Genomic DNA, 19018 nt, shown 5'->3' with positions numbered 1-19018 from the left:
CATATAGGAGTTATTGTGTGTTTTAACAAATAGTAGTTATGTTGCGTGTTAATATATTATAGTTATTGTTTGTGTTAACATATAGTAGTTATTGTGTATGTTAACATATAGTAGTTATTGTGAGTTTTAACATATAGTCGGTATTGTGCGTGTTAACATATAGTAGTTATTGTGAGTGTTACCATATAGTAGTTATGTTGCGTGGTAACATATAGGAGTTGTTGTGCGTGTTAACATATAGTAGTTATTGTGCATGTTAACATATAGTAGTTAGTGTGAGTGTTAACATATAGTAGTTATTGTTTGTGTTAACATATAGTAGTTATTGTTTGTGTTAACATATAGCAGTTAAAGTGCATTTTAACATATAGTTGTTATTGTGCGTGTTAACATATAGTAGTTATTGTGCATGTTAACATATAGTAATTATTGTGAGTATTACCATATAGCAGTTAAAGTGCATTTTAACATATAGTTGTTATTGTGCGTGTTAACATATAGTAGTTATTGTGCGTGTTAACATATAGTAGTTATTGTGCGTGTTAACATACAGTAGTTATTGTTTGTGTTAACACATAGTAGTTATTGTTTGTGTTAACATATAGTAGTTATTGTTTGTATTAACATATAGTAGTTATTGTGCGTGTTGACATATAGTAGTTATTGTTTGTATTAACATCTAGTAGTTATTGTGCGTGTTAATGTAAGGGCTGTCGTGGGGGAGAGACCAAGGTGCAGCGGAGTTAGTGTTCATCATAAAAGGTTTTAATGATCAACGAACACTATACAAAAGAAACCAAAAAAACGACTAGCAAACAGTCCTGTTAGGAAAATACTCAAAACAGAAACGATTACCCACAAAACCCAAAGGAAAAATATGCTCCTTATGTGTGACTCCCAATCAGCAACAACGAGCTTCAGCTGTGCCTGATTTGGAGCCACACACGGCCCAAAACAAAGAAATACAAAAACATAGAAAAAGGAACATAGAACGCCCACCCAATGTAACACCCTGGCCTAACCAAAATAAAGAACAAAAACCCCTCTCTATGGCCAGGGCGTTACATTTAACATATAGTAGTTATTGTTTGTATTAACGTATAGTAGTTATTGTGCGTGTTGACATATAGTTGTTATGTTGCGTGTTAACATGTAGTTTATGGGTACACACAAGCACACACCTCCCATACACTTATGAGGTGTCTATGTCTTCTAGTTTCATCCTCGATAACACCCCCAAAAGCAAACCCTCCCTCTCTCTCTCACACACACTCACAACTTGCTCTTAGGCCCGTCTGTTCCCTTAGCGACCGTTTCCAAGGTGCTCATTCCCCAGGGCCAGGGGAGGGGACTTGTGATGTTCGGCATGCATAACGATACACCTGTAGCTGCTACTGCTTTCTTCCTCCTTCATTTCATCCCTCCCTACCCGTATCCCTCCGCTTTGGTGCTCAGCCTCCTTTCCCACTTACAGCAGTCCATCTCATAACCATGTAAGTTATAACCATAGAACATCAACTCAGCTCAAAGGAACTACTTTCTGAGGGCTAAATATTTTGTGTGCAGAGGATTGATTTCAGTCACATACTCCGTTATCAATGTGTTTATTCATATGTATTTTATTATGATAGTGTAGACGTGTTTGTTTTGCCTTTTGGTTCGTTTCTAGGGTCCTCAGTAGGCAGTGACTGCATACTGGTAAGAAGATCCTACTTCTGAGCAGATGGGACACCATTATTTTAGCTTCATCTTTACTAAGATAAAACCGGATATGTTGTCAGAGCATTATGGGTACTGTAGTACATCACGCTACATGTGTAACTACCCATGTCTTAAGGGATCAGCTTGACTCCTCACCCTGGGCCGTTGCCATGTTCTTTTTCTCTTACTGCCCGAGAAAAATATCTCAATGAGTTAAGTTCGCTGCTCTCTGATTCGCTGTGGTGGGGTGGGTCTCGTAGTCTGAGATATTTAGCATCAACAGTGGTGGAGTCGAGGAGTGGAAATAGGCCAGTTTTAGGCCAGTTTTATGAACTCTGATACTCTGTTTCCCCCGGGCCCTCCCCTCTTTCGCTCCCATTTCAACTTTTTCTCCCTCTGCCGCCACAACTGTTGCGCTTCAAATTGTTTTCAAACTCTCAACCTCCCGTTTACAACTCCCCTGCCCTGTCTCTCTCTCTCTCCCTCCCTCCCCCTCTCTCTCCCTCCCTCTATCTCTCTCTCTATTGATCTAGTCATAGTTTTCCGTCTTCACTGTGCTGGCTAGCTGGCTTTAATCAATACAGATAATTGTCTGCTTTCTCCCGATGCCAAACAGTCTGTGTTTTTTCTCAATGAATCCAGGTCTTTCCCCTCCGCACCCCTCCCCGCTCCCCTCGCCCGGGAATCCCTCCGTTAATGACAGGAGATAACCTGCTTTCCTTACCGATTTTCTCCCCCTCCCTCCTCCACCCCTGCTCCCTCGTTCATCGATCGGCGTGAGATATCACCCCTCGTGCCCCGTCTACGAATGTAAACACGACGAACACGTGGCGTTTGTGAGTACAAACATACACTTGGTTACACACACACACACACACACACACACACACAACACACACACTTCATATCAGCTAGGCCCAGGCCCCATCATGCCTCACTTTGCACGTACATCAAGCCTGGAACATGTTTATAGGCTACGCGACTGTTTAGGCAGTTAAGTGACTTTACTAAGTGCCAATGGACTCTGCTGTGATTAACATGTGTTCTGAGACTTCTGTTGAGCTTGACTCAACATTGTGCACTTCAATCAACTTTTGCCTGTCAGGTACACACATATTCACTGAAAGTGTTCTAGTTTTATTCACCCATTTATTTATTTTTTTACCTTGAATAGTCAACATTGTCCAGAAACGTTCCTGTTAAAATTCGAGTTTGATGGTCAAAGTTCACTTTTATGATCATAAAAAAAGTTGTACAAAATGATAGACTTGATGTGCTCTTTGCTAACTTGACAAACACAAAACCGATACTATGAATGGAAAACAGTCCGATAAGTCCAACTAAACACACATAATACATAATATAGCATGGGCCCAATCATGCAATAGAATTATTACCTACCTAGCTTCATACAGTAGGGGCAAGGTCACTCTTTAATGTCATGGTCTATACGCAAAGCCACTCAAATCATCTCAAAAGAACTAGACACTGGGCTGCAATGTGATCCGGCACACCACATACAAAACTCTGGAATGAATAGTATGAATAGCATGCAACGGGGATATGAATAGAAGGTGAAAGGCTATGAACATTCCAGACATGCATTAGGCATGGTATGCAAGGCCAACATATACAGAACATAGAGGAACTAGAGCACACAACATACGAACGTGCAAAATGAAAATGTTACAAATGTATGCGCAAGTCCAACCTAGCAGCATATTTAGCAAGAGTAGGTCTATAGAAATGTCATATGAAACTACAACAAAAGCATGAATAGAAAAATAACTACCTCAAGGACCATTATAGAGTTGAATGTATTTTTACATGTATTTTTTACAGTACATGTATTTTACAGTACATATATTTTTACAGTAGATGTATTTTTACAGTGCATGTATTTTTACAGGTTGTACTTCCTGTAAACAATACAAATGTAGTATATGCTTTAAGATTTTTCCCAGAGTCCTTCGCCCCTTGAATTAAAGCACATCCTGTTCTCTGTCCCCTAGCTGTTATGATCTGTGCTTCTTCTCACTCCTTTCAACAACTTGAGTGAAACAGAGAGACAGTGGAGAGACATTGCGGCCATTTTGTTTCTCTTGTTTTGCCGCCTGCAATGTGAACGAACCTTGATCCAATTTATACTGGTCAGTGGTGTGAAATGGCGGTCAGCCGGGGATACGAAGGGCTCTCCAGCCACTCGGGCCTCGTTGCAGCTGTGTTTAACTGCCCATAGATGAATATGACACTGTGCTGGTCCAGTATGTAGCCTACCAGCATGCCTAGAGCCGCGGCACATGGACAGGACACACACACACACACAGATCTCTCGAAACCTCTATACTCCTGTATTGTATGTGGCCCCTGTTGTTTTGTAACAAGTTCAAACCTCCGTCCTATATATGGAATCATTTTTTCTTTTTTCCATTGAGGTTATCATTGTTATAGTCTCCCCTGCGGTTTCAACTAATTCAAAAAACGAACACACACACACACACACACACACACACACACACACACACACACACACACACACACACACACACACACACACACACACACACAATTGCTGCAGCATTACACAGACTACCAGTATATAAGGAAACATTTTTGACCAGTACAATCAGTGATTGTATGATTGCTCCAACGGGCAGTTGCTATGTTCCACTTTGACAATTTCTATTCCTCACAAAATGGATTTCCATGGATATGAGCTGAAGAGATGACAATACGAACATGGATATGCTTGAAAAACCATGGTAACACTTTATTTACCTTATCTTACAGTACCTTATTTACCTGCAGGTATAATGGTTTATATCTTGTAAGTCTTGAAGCCTTGATAATAATGCTCATAAAATATATATTTTTTTGTTTCAAGCTATAAGTAGTAATTGTTTAGATCATCTGAGAATTTAGCTAGATTATTCCTACATCATCTCCTATTGTGCTAGTCATTACAGATGTAGGATTTTAATTTGAGCCAATCCTGCAGCAACAGGAAATGTTAATTATTATGTTGATTATAATTAAGGGACATTTTTGTAGGGGTTGATCCATTTTTTTGTAAGGGAAAATCAAGTCTGAAATTTCAAAGTGTAATTTACAAACTTCAGAAAGCTTTTTAAACCTCAAATACACTACATGTTTTAAATGTCCTGCATTGCAGGAAAGTTCTCCTGCAACAGGGTGATCAAATTAAGATCCTACATCCTGCTTTTTAGGTTACCCTGAAAAAACCTGAATCTGCAGAAATCATTTAATCAATTTGTATTATGTTTGATAATTCAAACAGATTTTATTTGTCTGATACATTTGCATTTGACCTCATGTGATTATTAATGTAGTCAAAACTTAAGAAGTATACAAGCCTGCTCTCTAAACAATTGGCCCGTTTGAGCATTTTACCAAACGGAACAAAGCAGGTCAAATAACAGCAATGTATTTTCCATAGGACTTTCGGCCAACTCGAATCCTTGCCAACACACACTCACGCTCATTCAAACACGTTGTTTTTTTGTCCTTGGCGACAATTGCCGTGCTTGACGACCATACAGTGCGGACATGGCAGCACAACGTTCACCATCTGAGAGAGGAGAAGGACCTTTGTGTGTGTCATTTGGTGAGTGAATTAAGTGGTGGCGAGATGGTAAGAGGGTCCGCCGATGGAGGGAAGGTAAAAATAGAGAGATAAGAGACACACTTGACTGGGGGGCTGTGGCCAGCAACAGTCGCAGCTACAAAAGGAACTACGGCCCTCAGAATCAGCCATCCCGCCAACCCAAAATGGAGCTTGTTAACTGAACGACAAGACAGTGTTATAAGACAAGGCAGTCTTCTGTCTGTAGTCTGCGTAACTCGGGCTAGTCTGCCTCAGGGAATTGTGGGTGCGGATCACAGGCCCAAGGGCGACACACTGCGATGTTGCAAGAGAACCGATCGTCCAATCTCACTCCCCGTGGAATTTGTTGTACACCCGTTTGATTCCCCTGTTATCCCCAAATTCTGAATCTTCCCCTTTTAGCCCTAGTCCTACTGTGAGCGGTCACGCTTCAAGCTCAGGGATTTCTGGACCGAATCCAGCAGCTTTCATAATAAATATATGTATCTGTTTCACACGTGTAAAAAAAGATGACTTTTCTACATATATATATATATTGTGCTTTTGCCGAGGGTCATTTTTACTGGCACTTGCTAGAATAACAAAAATATGAGGGGAGGGAATGACAAAGGAGGAACAGAGGGAATATGGAAGACCAGTGGGTGTGAATATATGGACACGTATGCTCATGTTTCCATTCGCATTTATATTCCCTGGCCTCTGGGGTTTATGTGTGTGACTCGGGCGTTGTGTTTGGAGTGCGGTTAGGTAAATAAAAAGCTGGGCGGTCTGCCTCTTAACCTCTGAAAACAGGGAGATGCAAATTTGAATCCCCCAGTGAGCCGAGCCAGAGAGAGAGGAGATAGGGGGGAAGGAAAGAAAGGGGGGAGCGGGGAAGAGGAGGAGGGTGCAGAGTGGAGGCAGCGGACGTTGCGAAAGTGCCTCCGAAGCGCGCGGGTCGGTGCAACCCCTGTGAGGGGCCCCGATCGATACAAACTCAGAGCAATAAAGCTTTCTCCCTGTCATCTCCGCAGAATGGGGAAGGAAGGGAGAAGGGGGGGTGAAAAACTGTTCCGCTAGCCAGACCAATTTCCTAACCCCCCCCCTCCATCCCCAAACCACCACCTTCTTCCTCTCTCTCTTTCAGACCCTTCTTTTCCCCTCAGTTTTTCCACAGCTCTTCATGCCCACTTACATCACGTGTTATATAATTAATGGTGTTTGAATAAATAGACTCAATAATTCATCACTGTGATTTTAAAGAGATTGATAGAGCAGAAGACGGAACTGAGCAAGTGTGGGTCCAAAGGAAAGGTGAAACGCTGAGAGAGAGAGAGAGAGAGAGAGAGAGAGAGAGAGAGAGAGAGAGAGATATTTAATTCAGAGCCAATTTAAGTCTAGGACAATCGATAGACCTATAAACCGAGCAATCTAACGCAGACCATAACACATACCGTAGATCACATTGTTTTGTTGGTTAGGAGGCGCTGTCATGTCGAATGACTGGCTGTCTGCGCTTTCATCACACTTTTGATGCTGATGGATATTCACAGCAGTTTATGTCCATAGAAATAGAATCTATTCATTCAAGTAATTCTATTCCTACATTTATCGCCCCTTGTTGTCAAGACAAGAGTGTCGCTCGACATTCTTATATCTGAAGCCTTTACACTTTCATTTTGGCCACATCCACATCTCTTTTTCTCCCTCTCTCTCTCTGGACTGTATGTCCGTCGGCCTGTCTGTCTTGTCATTTTATTCTCTTGAGTCCTATCTGTTCCCTCTCTATTCTGAAGAGGCACTGTGTCTTTGTTACCCACATTGTCACCCCCTCTTCCTTCTGTCATTCTCCTTTTATTGGAAAAGCCCAATGCACTACTGCCACTTCTCTCCATCCTTGTGAATTGGTCCCTTCATCCCTTCATCCCAAGTCTCCTGCACTCTCTCGCTTTCTCTGTCTCTCTCTTTCTCCCTCTCTCTCTCTCCCTCTCTCTCCTCCTCTCCCTCCCTCTCTTTCTCTCTCTCTCTCTCTCTCTCCCTCTAATACTCTGGTCATCCCTCTTTCCCTTCTCTTTCCATTCTGTCTCCGCCATTGTCCCAACACCAGCTTTCCTTCCTCCCTCCCTCTCTCCACCTCTTCCTCTCCCTCCATCTTTTTGCCTCCAGGCGTCCACCCCAACGAAGGAAAGGATGAAAGGATGAAGGGAGGAAAGTAACATGCAGAGGCTATTTCCCCTTCTCCTCCCCCCCTCTCCCTCCATTTCTTTGTTTATCTTCATCCCTCCATCCCGCTCCCTGGGGAGGTCAGTAATAATGGTGGAGACGAAGTGAGGGAGGGAGGTGCGATTATTGTCTTGTTGGGAGTCAGAGCGATCGATCGGCCCAGAAATATGTGGTGCGAGAAAGAGGTACTGTATCGGATATAATAAACACTCCAGAGAGATGCATTCGCACACACACACACACACACACACACACCACACACACACGACACATACAAACATACATCTGCACAAATAATTGCCTACCTGCACACACTCACTCTTGAGAGCCACTGAAAGAAACTCCACATTGCTGTAAGAGAAGCAAAAGAAAGACACAGTCCTTAAGGATTTTTTCAAAGCCATCCAAATATGTGAAGACACCTTCCAATGGTTTCAGAATGTCTAAACAACCTTTCGTCATTCAGAGTTATGTTTTCTTCCTATTCAGGCTTATCAATGAGTTGGGCTAATGGATTGAAAAACATACTCATACTTAATGATTAGCACGCACCGAAACACACACTCACACACTTCTACACACACACTCACACACAGGCACATACACACACACACAGGCCATACACAGTGATCTTTCACTGCTGTTGCCTGGCAACGTGCCTATGTGTCCTATTGGAGCACAGAGCTGTCCAGTGATGTCATGATCAACGCTGCTGACCAGTGATGTCATGACCAACGCTGCTGACCAGTGATGTCATGACCAACGCTGCTGTCCAGTGATGTCATGACCAACGCTGCTGACCAGTGATGTCATGATCAACGCTGCTGACCAGTGATGTCATGACCAATGCTGCTGTCCAGTGATGTCATGACCAACGCTGCTGACCAGTGATGTCATGATCAACGCTGCTGACCAGTGATGTCATGACCAACGCTGCTGACCAGTGATGTCATGATCAACGCTGCTGACCAGTGATGTCATGACCAACGCTGCTGACCAGTGATGTCATGACCAACGCTGCTGACCAGTGATGTCATGACCAACGCTGCTGACCAGTGATGTCATGACCAACGCTGCTGACCAGTGATGTCATGACCAACGCTGCTGACCAGTGTTGCTGCACCCTGTAGCTCTGTGAACCACGGACGAATAGGAAAGGAGATAAGGAACACGGTATAGGGAAAGATAGACGGATAGAGAGATAATGAAAGAGAGAGCGGAGTAGAGGAAAGCAGTGATAGGTGCAGAATTAGAGGGGGAAAAGTGATAGATGAGCAGCTTTCAATGTTGCTTTACAATCCAAGCTTTTCCGATGAATCTTATTAAGTCTACAAAGAAGTGGCCTAACGCTGCATCAATCCTTGTCAAGTAGTATATCCTCAGAAATGCCCTGTTTTTTTCATATATATTTTTCCAGAGATTAATCTATTTACAGAAATGTATTTTCTTTTATATAAAACATCCAGAATAGTCTACATCTGAAGTTGTGAAAAGCAGTGGTAGAAATTGCTGAATGTGTGCGTGTGGTCATCGACTCCTAACAACTCCGCTTACGATCAACTCCCCTTTAAGACCGTACGGTCGGTCGTATGTCTTTAGAAGAGACTGCGTTCTACCTTTAAACCTTTAGCTCCCCTCTGTAAAAACAGCCATTGTTCCGTTCCAATGTCTGTAAGCCAGGTCAACATGTAACCAGGTAGCGCTGCAACTCCTTGCATCAGGTACTGAGTTACATTGGTCACTTGTGTGTCAGTGTGAGGCAGCTTGGCAGTGCATTAGCAGCAGTAGCAGTATAGGTTCTCGTCAATGGATAATGCAAAGGTCATGTCTTTTTCTCCATCTCCTCAGTGGGCCTGCTCAGATGCAATTCAGTAAGCCTTTACACTGATTTACCTATCTCTCTGACAGTTGGAATTCTTAGAACACAGATCCTATAATTATATATTGGTCCTCAGGACAATGATAGCGCATACATGGGGAATAGCAGTTAGCAGTAACATTGGATCCTGTGGGGGCAGAGCACAAGTGAGCCCCATAGACCACAGGGTCCCCACAGAGGGTCACCAGATGACTCCTCTGTGTGTGTGTGTGTGTGTGTGTGTGTGTGTGTGTGTGTGTGTGTGTGTGTGTGTGTGTGTGTGTGTGTGTGTGTGTGTGCTAGAGAGCGAGATATGGGGGGGTTGGGGCCAGGGCCAAGCGAGGCAGGAGGCACGGGGTGAATAGGGTGTTTGCTGTTGGTCGGGGCCATGTGGCTGACCTCTTGACATCCACACGCCTGCCTGGACCCTCCGCTCTCCCCAAAAAGGCCCCCCTGTCGCCCCCTGAACCCCCTCACACTGCCCCCCTCCACATACAACACACACTTCATCTGTCACGGTCCCCAGACAGGCGTGAACCAGGGGGAGCAAGACCCCTTTACTCACCCTCCCTCCTATCCGCTCCCCCTCTCCTCCTAATTCCCTGTCAGTGACCCTGAGCATCGCTCCCATCCCCCGCCTCGGCCCCGGTCAGCGTCCCTCGCCGCCCAAAGACAGATACATCATCTGCCGAGAGGCCCCCCACTCCCATTAGCACTGATAGACTGGGGGCCCTCGCAGCTTGCTGGCCGAGGTATATAGGGATGGGCTGGGGGGTAGGGATGGGCTAGGGGGAAATTGGACCCCTGGTCAGAGGGGTGATGATGGGGGAAGTGGGGGAGTATGACTGTTAAAAACACTTTTTACATGACTATTTTCATGTATTGTGTGGATGAGGTGATTGTGTGAATGTGTGTGTGTGAAAGCAGTTTTACATCTTTCATCTTCCAGTATTTCCAGCTCTTCTTTTTAAATAAATGTTGTGGAGATGCAATGGACTTGAACCATATACTTGACAGCATACACTTTGAGCAGTGAGCAGTGTTTTGGTGGTTTTGTGATTTTCAAAGTTACAGACTGTCCGAGCTCTTACCATGCCAGAAGCAGGCAATACTGTCTATGTAATCAAACGTAATCTAAGGTAGTTGAATTGTGAGAGTGTATGTGCTGCTGTTATGAGAAAATACAGTGTGATATGATGTGTCCTACAGCAGTCGGTGACCTCCCTCAGAATCAGCAGGTTAGTACTGCCACCATGTGGTGGTATTTAGCTACTGCAATTTCCTCAATACCTTATAAACTGATCCAACAGATTCTCAAACGAAACGGAATTTCTGGTCGAAATTTTTATTACACACAGTATGTAATGATAAGAAAGTACTGTATCTGCCTACATAGGCGACTGTGAAGAAGTGAGAATACGAAATTGGAAAAGAAGAGCGAGGCATGGGGTGAGTGAAGGCGAGCGGAAGGATATTTCTCCTCGTATGACCAGTAGTTTCCATCAGCCACCCCAAGCACTTTCCAACTGCGACACTTTCAGTCGTTCACTCGTTCTTTCCTTTTCGTCTTTGGGCTTGCTGTTTTCTCTTCTTCTGCCCAGCCTGCCACTTTCTTTCTCCCACTCTGTACGTTCTGAAACCACCTTTCCTTTCTTCCTCCCCCTCCTTCTCAGACATTGAACTTGATACTGACCCTAATACCCTTTTTTTCTATTACTTTCTTTCAATTTGTACAAGTATGTGCTACATTTTCACAACTCTAAGCACAAAAATCTAAACAGATCATCAAAATGTCTCATGTTTGAAAACTCGAAGCACATTTTCAATTGACTGAGTACAAGAAACAAATTCACAAACGTGTTCACTGCACCAAATCACTCTTTCAATTTGTATACATATTCAATAAAAGTATCTGCTTTTCAAAATGCAATATTCACTTTACTTTTGATTTTCTGGTAATTTGTTTACAATACAATTAATTATCACTTAATCATACTGCTCAAAACTGATAACTACTGAACCAAAAGTATGTAGTGCTAGTTAACGTCCACTACCGGTCAAAAGTTTTAGAACACCTACTCATTCAAGGCTTTTTCTTTATTTTGTACTATTTTCAACATTGTAGAATAATAGTGAAGACATCAAGACTATGAAATAACACATAACACAAGTGTTAAACAAATCAAAATATATTTTATATTTGAGATTCTTCAAATAGCCACCCTTTGCCTTGATGACAGCTTTGCACTCTTGGCATTATCTCAACTAGCTTCACCTGCAATGTTTTTCCAACAGTCTTGAAGGAGTTCCCACATATGCTGAGCACTTGTTGGCTGCTTTTCCTTCACTCTGTGGTCTGACTCATCCCAAACCATTTCAATTTGATTGAGGTCGGGGGATTGTGGAGGCCAGGTCATCTGATGCAGCATTCCATCACTCTCCTTCTTGGTAAAATAGCCCTTACAGAGCCTGGAGGTGTGTTGGGTCATTGTCCTGTTGAAAAACAAATGATAGTCCCACTAAGACCAAACCAGATGGGATGGCGTATCTCTGCAGAATGCTGTGGTAGCCATGCTGGTTAAGTGTGCCTTGAATTCAGACAGTGTCTCTTCCTCCATGCTTTCCGGGGGAAAAACACATGCGGGGAACATCTGTTCACCCACACCGAGTCTCACAAAGACACGACGGTTGGAACCAAAAATCTCCAATTTGGACTCCAGACCAAAGGACAGATTTCCAACGGTCTAATGTTCATTGCGCGTGTTTCTTGGCCCAAGCAAGTCTCTTTTTCTTATTGGTGTCCTTTAGTAGTGGTTTCTTTGCAGAAATTTGACCATGAAGGCCTGATTCACACAGTCTCCTCTGAACAGTTGATGTTGAAATGTGTCTGTTACTTGAACTCTGTGAAGCATTTATTTGGGCTGCAATTTCTGAGGCTGGAAACTTTAATGAACTTATCCTCTGCAGCAGAGGTAACTTTGGGTCTTCCATTCCTGTGGCGGTCCTCCAGTTTCATCATAGTGCTTGATGGTTTTTGCGAATGCACTTGAAGAAACTTTCAAAGTTCTTGAACTTTTCCGTACTGACTGACCTTCATGTCTTAAAATAATGATGGACTGTCGTTTCTCCTTGCTTATTTGCTGTTCTTGCCATAATATGGACTTGGTATTTTACCAAATAGGGCTATCTTCTGTATACCCCCCTAACTTGTCACAACACAACTGATTGGCTCAAACGCATTAAGAAGGAAAGAAATTCCACAAATTAACTTTTAAGAATGCACACCTGTTAATTGAAATGCATTCCATGTGACTATCTCATGAAGCTGGTTGAGAGAATGCCAAGAGTGTGCAAAGCTGTCATCAAGGCAAAGGGTGGCTATTTGAAGAATCTCAAATATAAAATATATTTTGATTTGTTTAACACTTTTTTGGTTACTACATGATTCCATATGTGTTATTTCATAGTTGTGATGTCTTCACTATTATTCTACAATGTAGAAAATAGTAAAAATAAAGAAAAACCCTTGAATGAGTAGGTGTTCTAAAACTTTTGACCGGTAGTGTATGTAATACGATCATTTTGTTATTTTATTTAACCAGGCAAGTCCGTTAAGAACAAATTCTTATTTACAATGACGGCCTACCCCGGGCCAAACCCTAAGCCGGATGATGCTGGGCCAATTGTGCGCCGCCCTGTGGGACTCCCAATCACGGCTGGTTGTGATACAGCCTGGAATCGAACCAGGGTCTGTAGTGACACCTCTAGCACTGAGATGAGGTGCCTTAGAGCGCTGCGCCACGCAGTAGCCAGAAACATGTGTCAGAAATGGGATATGAATCCACGCCTTCATTCGGAGACCAGAACTGCTGATAACTGCTGAACACTGTATCAACTTGACATCAATTTGTGTTGGAAGGTAAAACCAAATCATATATACAGTGCATTTGGAAAGTATTCAGACCCCTTGACTTTTTCCACATTTTGATACGTTACAGCCTTATTCTAAAATGGATTAAATACACATTTTCCCTCATCAATCTACACACAATACCCAATAGCGACAAAGCGAAAACAGGTTTTTAGAAAAATGTGCAAATGTATTAAAAATAAAAAACAGAAATACATTATTTACATAAGTATAATGACCCTTTGCTATAAGACTCTAAATTGAGCTCAGGTGTATCCTGTTTCCATTGATCATCCTTGAGATGTTTCTACAACTTTATTGGAGTCCACCTGTGGTAAATTCAATTGATTGGACATGACTTTGAAAGGCACCCACCTGTCTATATTACGTCCCACAGTTGACAGTGCATGTCAGAGAAAAAACCAAGTCATGAGGTCAAAGGAATTGTCCGTAGAGCTCTGAGACAGGATTGTGTCGAGGCACAGATCTGGGGAAGGGTGCCAAAAAATGTCTGCAGCATTGAAGGTCCCCAAGAACACAGTGGCATCTATCATTCTTAAATGGAAGAAGTTTGGAACCACCAAGACTCTTACTAGAGCTGGCCGCCCGGCCAAACTGAGCAATCGGGGGAGAAGGGCCTTGGTCAGGGAGGTGACCAAGAACCCGATGGTCACTCTGACAGAGCTGCAGAGTTCCTCTATGGAGACAGAATAACCTTCCAGAAGGACAACCATCTCTGCAGCACTCCACCAATCAGGTGTTTATGGTAGAGTGGCCAGACAGAAGCCACTCCTCAGTAAAAGGGACATGACAGCCCGCTTAGAGTTTGCACCTAAAAACTCTCAGACCATGAGAAAGAAGAACTCTTTGGCCTGAATGCCAAACGTCACGTCTGGAGGAAACCTGTCACCATCCCTATGCTGAAGCATGGTGGTGACAGCATCATGCTGTGGGGATGTTTTTCAGTGGCAGGGACTGGGAGACTAGTCAGGATTGAGGGAAAGATGAACAGAGCAAAGTACAGAGAGATCCTTGATGAAAACCTGCACCAGAGTGCTCAGGACCTCAGACTGGGGGCGAAGGTTCACCTTCCAACAGGACAATGACCCTAAGCACACAGCCAAGACAACGCAGGAGTGGCTTCGGGACAAGTCTCTGAATGTCTTTGAGTGGCCCAGCCAGAGCCCAGACTTGAACCCGATCTAACATCTCTGGAGAGACCTGAAATTAGCTGTGCAGCAACGCTCCCCATCCAACGTGACAGCACTCGAGAGGATCTGCAGAGAAGAATGGGAGAAACTGCCCAAATACAGGTGTGCCAAGCTTGTAGTGTCATACCCAAGAAGACTCAAGGCTGTAATCGCTGCCAAAGGTGCTTCAACAAAGTACTGAGTAACTAATGTAAATACTAATGTAAATGTGATATTTCTGTTTTGTATTTTTAATAAATCAGCAAAAAAAGAAAATATAAATGTTTTGTCCTACATAAGGACTGTATAAGGAAACTGTAAGACTGGCATATTTCTCAGCATGCTCACAACCTGCCGTTGGATACAAATTATAAGGAAATGGTGCATGTGAAGTTATAGTCAAATACTGTATGTAAATTATGTTAACCATCTAAGATTCTTTACATTCAGCACTTCAAAAAGGAGAGTTGTATCTTGTATTTTTTGCTGTTGGATTAAATGTTATTTAAAATTACTAAATGGTGAGCCTATGAGCTATTGGTATTTCACGGAAAAAATCTTGTATTATGCATGAATGACTCAGGCTGAAAGATGTCTTAAACCCAAATGAATGCAGGATCAATGATTCTGAACATAAGATGTGGGTATTACAAGTGTTATCAGTTCAGTGTTTTGTAATTAGGATTTTGAAAATATACCACTTATATCAGAGAAATGTGCCAAAGAGATTGAAAAAAACTGTCATAAAATTGCCCCGATGCCCCCCCCCCCCCCACACACACACACACTCCACTCCTCCCACTCTTATTTTTTACCAATATCCCCCTCTCTTTCTAGTGTTCTTTCCTTCGCTCATGCACTACATATGTTACAGGATGTGGCGGGAGGAGGATGGGGGTGTAGAGGGGGACGGTGAAAGAGTCGAAGTGGGAGGAGGAAGGATTAAGAGTGAGGTGATAAGGTAGTGTTCATCATCACCATCTCTTTAAACTCACATATTAGCATGTAGAACAGAGCTCAACCCTGAACCATAAGAGGCCTAATGTTAACATTTACGATGTATTATTTATCTAATTGTACTATTCAGGCTCAGCTGTAGCTATTTTCATATCTACTACATCTTAGGCCTTGCGTGAAAGCGTGAATGTGGAAAGAAAGACAATAAAAAGAGAGGAAAGGCAAAAAAGAGAGAAAAAAGCAGCAAGGTCAGTTCAGAAGAATGACTTTCTTGCTGTAAGATGGTGGCTATGGTGAACAATAATGTCTGATTCGCAGGTAAGTACTCCGCTCTTCGTCTTGCGCTGGTTAATGGTCTCTCATGGGGTGGAGGCGTTGCCGTCGGTATCAATTAGCGTTGCCGTCAGTAACAAGCACTGCTAATTAATGAACATCAAAACGAGCTCTGCCGGTCATAATGAAATGTCAGGTCATCTCTCCCGAGAAGGACCAACGTGTGTGTGCGCGCTTGCGCGCGTAAAGTATAAGCTCATGTACAGGCTACCAGGGTAACATTTTACCGCTACTTCTAGTGTATAACCATTGTTAGGCGGTGTGTATTTGGCGGTGTGTATTTGCATGTCTTTGTGTTATTCTATAACAGCCCCTCTCTTTCTGGGGATGGAGGCAATGCAATACGAAGACTAGTGATGGAAAGTCAAGTATGTAAAGTAGTAGGCTATTCCATAAAAATGAATCACAGGACAGAGGCAGGGATTGGCATTAAGGTCAGAAAGACACAAGTTAGGACTATGTTTTGGTTGCCCGAAGATTATGATCACTTTCCCGAAAATGTAAATGAGCTGTTAACACGCAGTCATATACAGTAGGCCTATTGCCTGCCTTTCCCCTACACATAGGGGAGGAATAACAAAGATAAGTAGGCCTACTGACTTTTATTGATTTTGGTTGTCAGTAAAACAATCTCAGAGCAGGCTCAATTTGCCCACCTGCCATAATTGCCATAAATTGCGTGTCTTTCACGTTAACAATGGGGAGGGACCAGAGAGGTCAGTTTTAGGCTAGGCTATTAGAATTCTTTGCAGTTTGGTTGTTTTCCCTCAGAGCAGCAGGCTCAACTTTTGCTGCATATAATTATGGGCCTATTAGTCTATAATTAGAGCCATTCGAATTGTAGCAAATTTAAACCAGTGACTCGCCATGATGTCAGTGTTGAAGGTGGAATAATTTAGGCATCCAAAAATAGCTAACTGAAATGGTAGACCTATAGAGGCTGAAAGGGTGGGTGGAAGATGCTCAGAGTTTCGCTGATATGCATAGAGGCGTATTACTGTAGACAGTCTATTTGATCTCGTCTTCAAGTAGGCTTTGTTGGTCACTCATGTAATAAAACCGTGCGTACACTTTATTCTTTCGCAAAATATTTAGGCAAATTGATTGGTCCAATAATTGGCTCGAAATGAATCATTGCTCTTGAGGAAATCTGCAGGTATGCACAATTAGTCACGCGCAAATATGCAACCATAGCTCGATAGTAGGAAGAACACTACCATACCAAAGCTTCCGATAGATATTTGTACTTTCTAATGAATGTCGATAACCCAGGTAACTCTTGAATTATGTCAATGTTTGAAAATGTGAAGTGTGTATGTTTTTATAACAGCTAGGGTAAACGTTTATCTATTCAAATGTTGCTAATTAGTGTACATCAAAACGAACTCTTCCCGTGATAGTTGTAATGAAATGTCAGGTCATCTCTCCTGAAGAAGACCAACGTGTGTATGTGTGTGTGTGTGTGTGTGTGTGTGTGTGTGTGTGGATATATATGTGTGTGCGCGCTTGCGCGCGTAAAGTATAAGCTCATGTACAGGCTACCAGGGTAACATTTTACCGCTACTTCTAGTGTATAACCATTGTTAGGCGGTGTGTATTTGGCGGTGTGTATTTGCATGTATTTGTGTTATTCTATAACACCCCCTCTCTTTCTGGGGATGGAGGCAATGCAATACGAAGACTAGTGATGGAAAGTCAAGTATGTAAAGTAGTAGGCTATTCCATAAAAATGAATCACAAGTTAGGACTATGTTTTGGTTGCCCGAATATTCTGATCACTTTCCCGAAAATGTAAATGAGCTGTTAACACGCAGTCATATACAGTAGGCCTATTGCCTGCCTTTCCCCTACACATAGGGGAGGAATAACAAAGATAAGTAGGCCAACTGACTTTTATTGATTTTGGTTTTCAGTAAAACAATCTCAGAGCAGGCTCAATTTGCTCAACTGCAATAAATTGCGTGTCTTTCACGTAAACAATGGAGAGGAACTCAGAGAGGTCAGTTTTAGGCTAGGCTATTGGAAAATGTGGAATTCTTTGCAGTTTGGTTGTTTTCCCTCAGAGCAGCAGGCTCAACTTTTGCTGCATATAATTATGGGCCTATTAGTCTATAATTAGAGCCATTCGAATTGTAACAAATTTAAACCAGTGACTCACCATGATGTTCAGTATTGAGGGTGGAAGAATTTAGGCATCCGAGAATAGCTCATAGAAATGGTAGACCTAAAGAGGCTGAAAGGGTGGGTGGAAGATACTCAAAGTTTCGCTGATATGCATAGAGGCGTATTACTGTAGACAGTCTATTTGATCTCGTCTTCAAATAGGCTTTGTTGGTCACTAATGTGATAAAACCGTGCGTACACTTTATTCTTTCGCAAAATATTTAGGCAAATTGATTGGCCCAATAAATGGCGCGAAAATAATCATTGCTCGTGAGGAAATCTGCAGGTATGCACAATTTGTCACGCGCAAATATGCAACCATAGCTCGATAGTAGGAAGGACACCGTCAAAACCAACGCTTTCGATAGATATTTCTATTTTCTCATGAATGTTGATAACCCAGGTAACTCTTGAATTATATCACTGTTTGAAAATGTGAAGTGTTTAGGCTTTCGTAACAGCTAGGCTAAACGTGTATCTATTCAAATGTGAATATTTAGATTAGAGGTAAACACATCGAATGGAAGATGTCGGAGTTGTTTTTCATGACACGACGTTCATTTCGGGTTCATAAGGCCTAAAATGTATTATTATTTGAAATATAATTATTGCAGCTAATATACTGCAATTAAAACAACTGTAGACTATTACAAAATCGTATAAGACATGCATGTAAATAGCGTAGCCTATTAGCTTGTTAAATGGCATGCGCTCCATCATACATCATTATTTGTGTCATTCATTGTAGGTCAAAATTAACCTTTTTATAAAAAATTAGTATTCAAGACAGATTATGAAAATAGTTTTGATTAAAAAAAAAAAAAACGGCTATATTTGGAGCATAATACATTTCTGTCAAAAACGTGTGTGCATAAATAAATTCACTTACATTTGAACTTCTAATCTATTGTAGAAAAATTACCGGTTGTAATCATTTGTCTAGGCCTAACGTTATGCAATTAAATTCTCGAGGTATCCCAAAAATATAGACTTAGCCTATATGAAATGAGTTACAGTTTTCCTCTTATCTCCAATTATGTGAAATATGTATTATTATCATTTGTATTGTGCATGTATTT

The 19018-nt window shown here is 42.2% G+C and overlaps 1 protein-coding gene across 4 annotated transcripts in view; it reads left to right on the top strand.

Moving 5' to 3' along the window:
- The window catches only part of LOC106588415 (POU domain, class 2, transcription factor 2), a 93713-nt gene that overhangs the window by 52762 nt on the left and 21933 nt on the right, over window positions 1-19018 (top strand). The window lies entirely within an intron of this gene.

This window comes from Salmo salar, chromosome 27, assembly GCF_965601325.2.
Source record: "Salmo salar chromosome 27, fSalSal1, whole genome shotgun sequence".
Taxonomy (NCBI): domain Eukaryota; kingdom Metazoa; phylum Chordata; class Actinopteri; order Salmoniformes; family Salmonidae; genus Salmo; species Salmo salar.
Note: the sequence above shows the minus strand (reverse complement) of the source record. Positions and strands in the feature narration are given on the sequence as shown.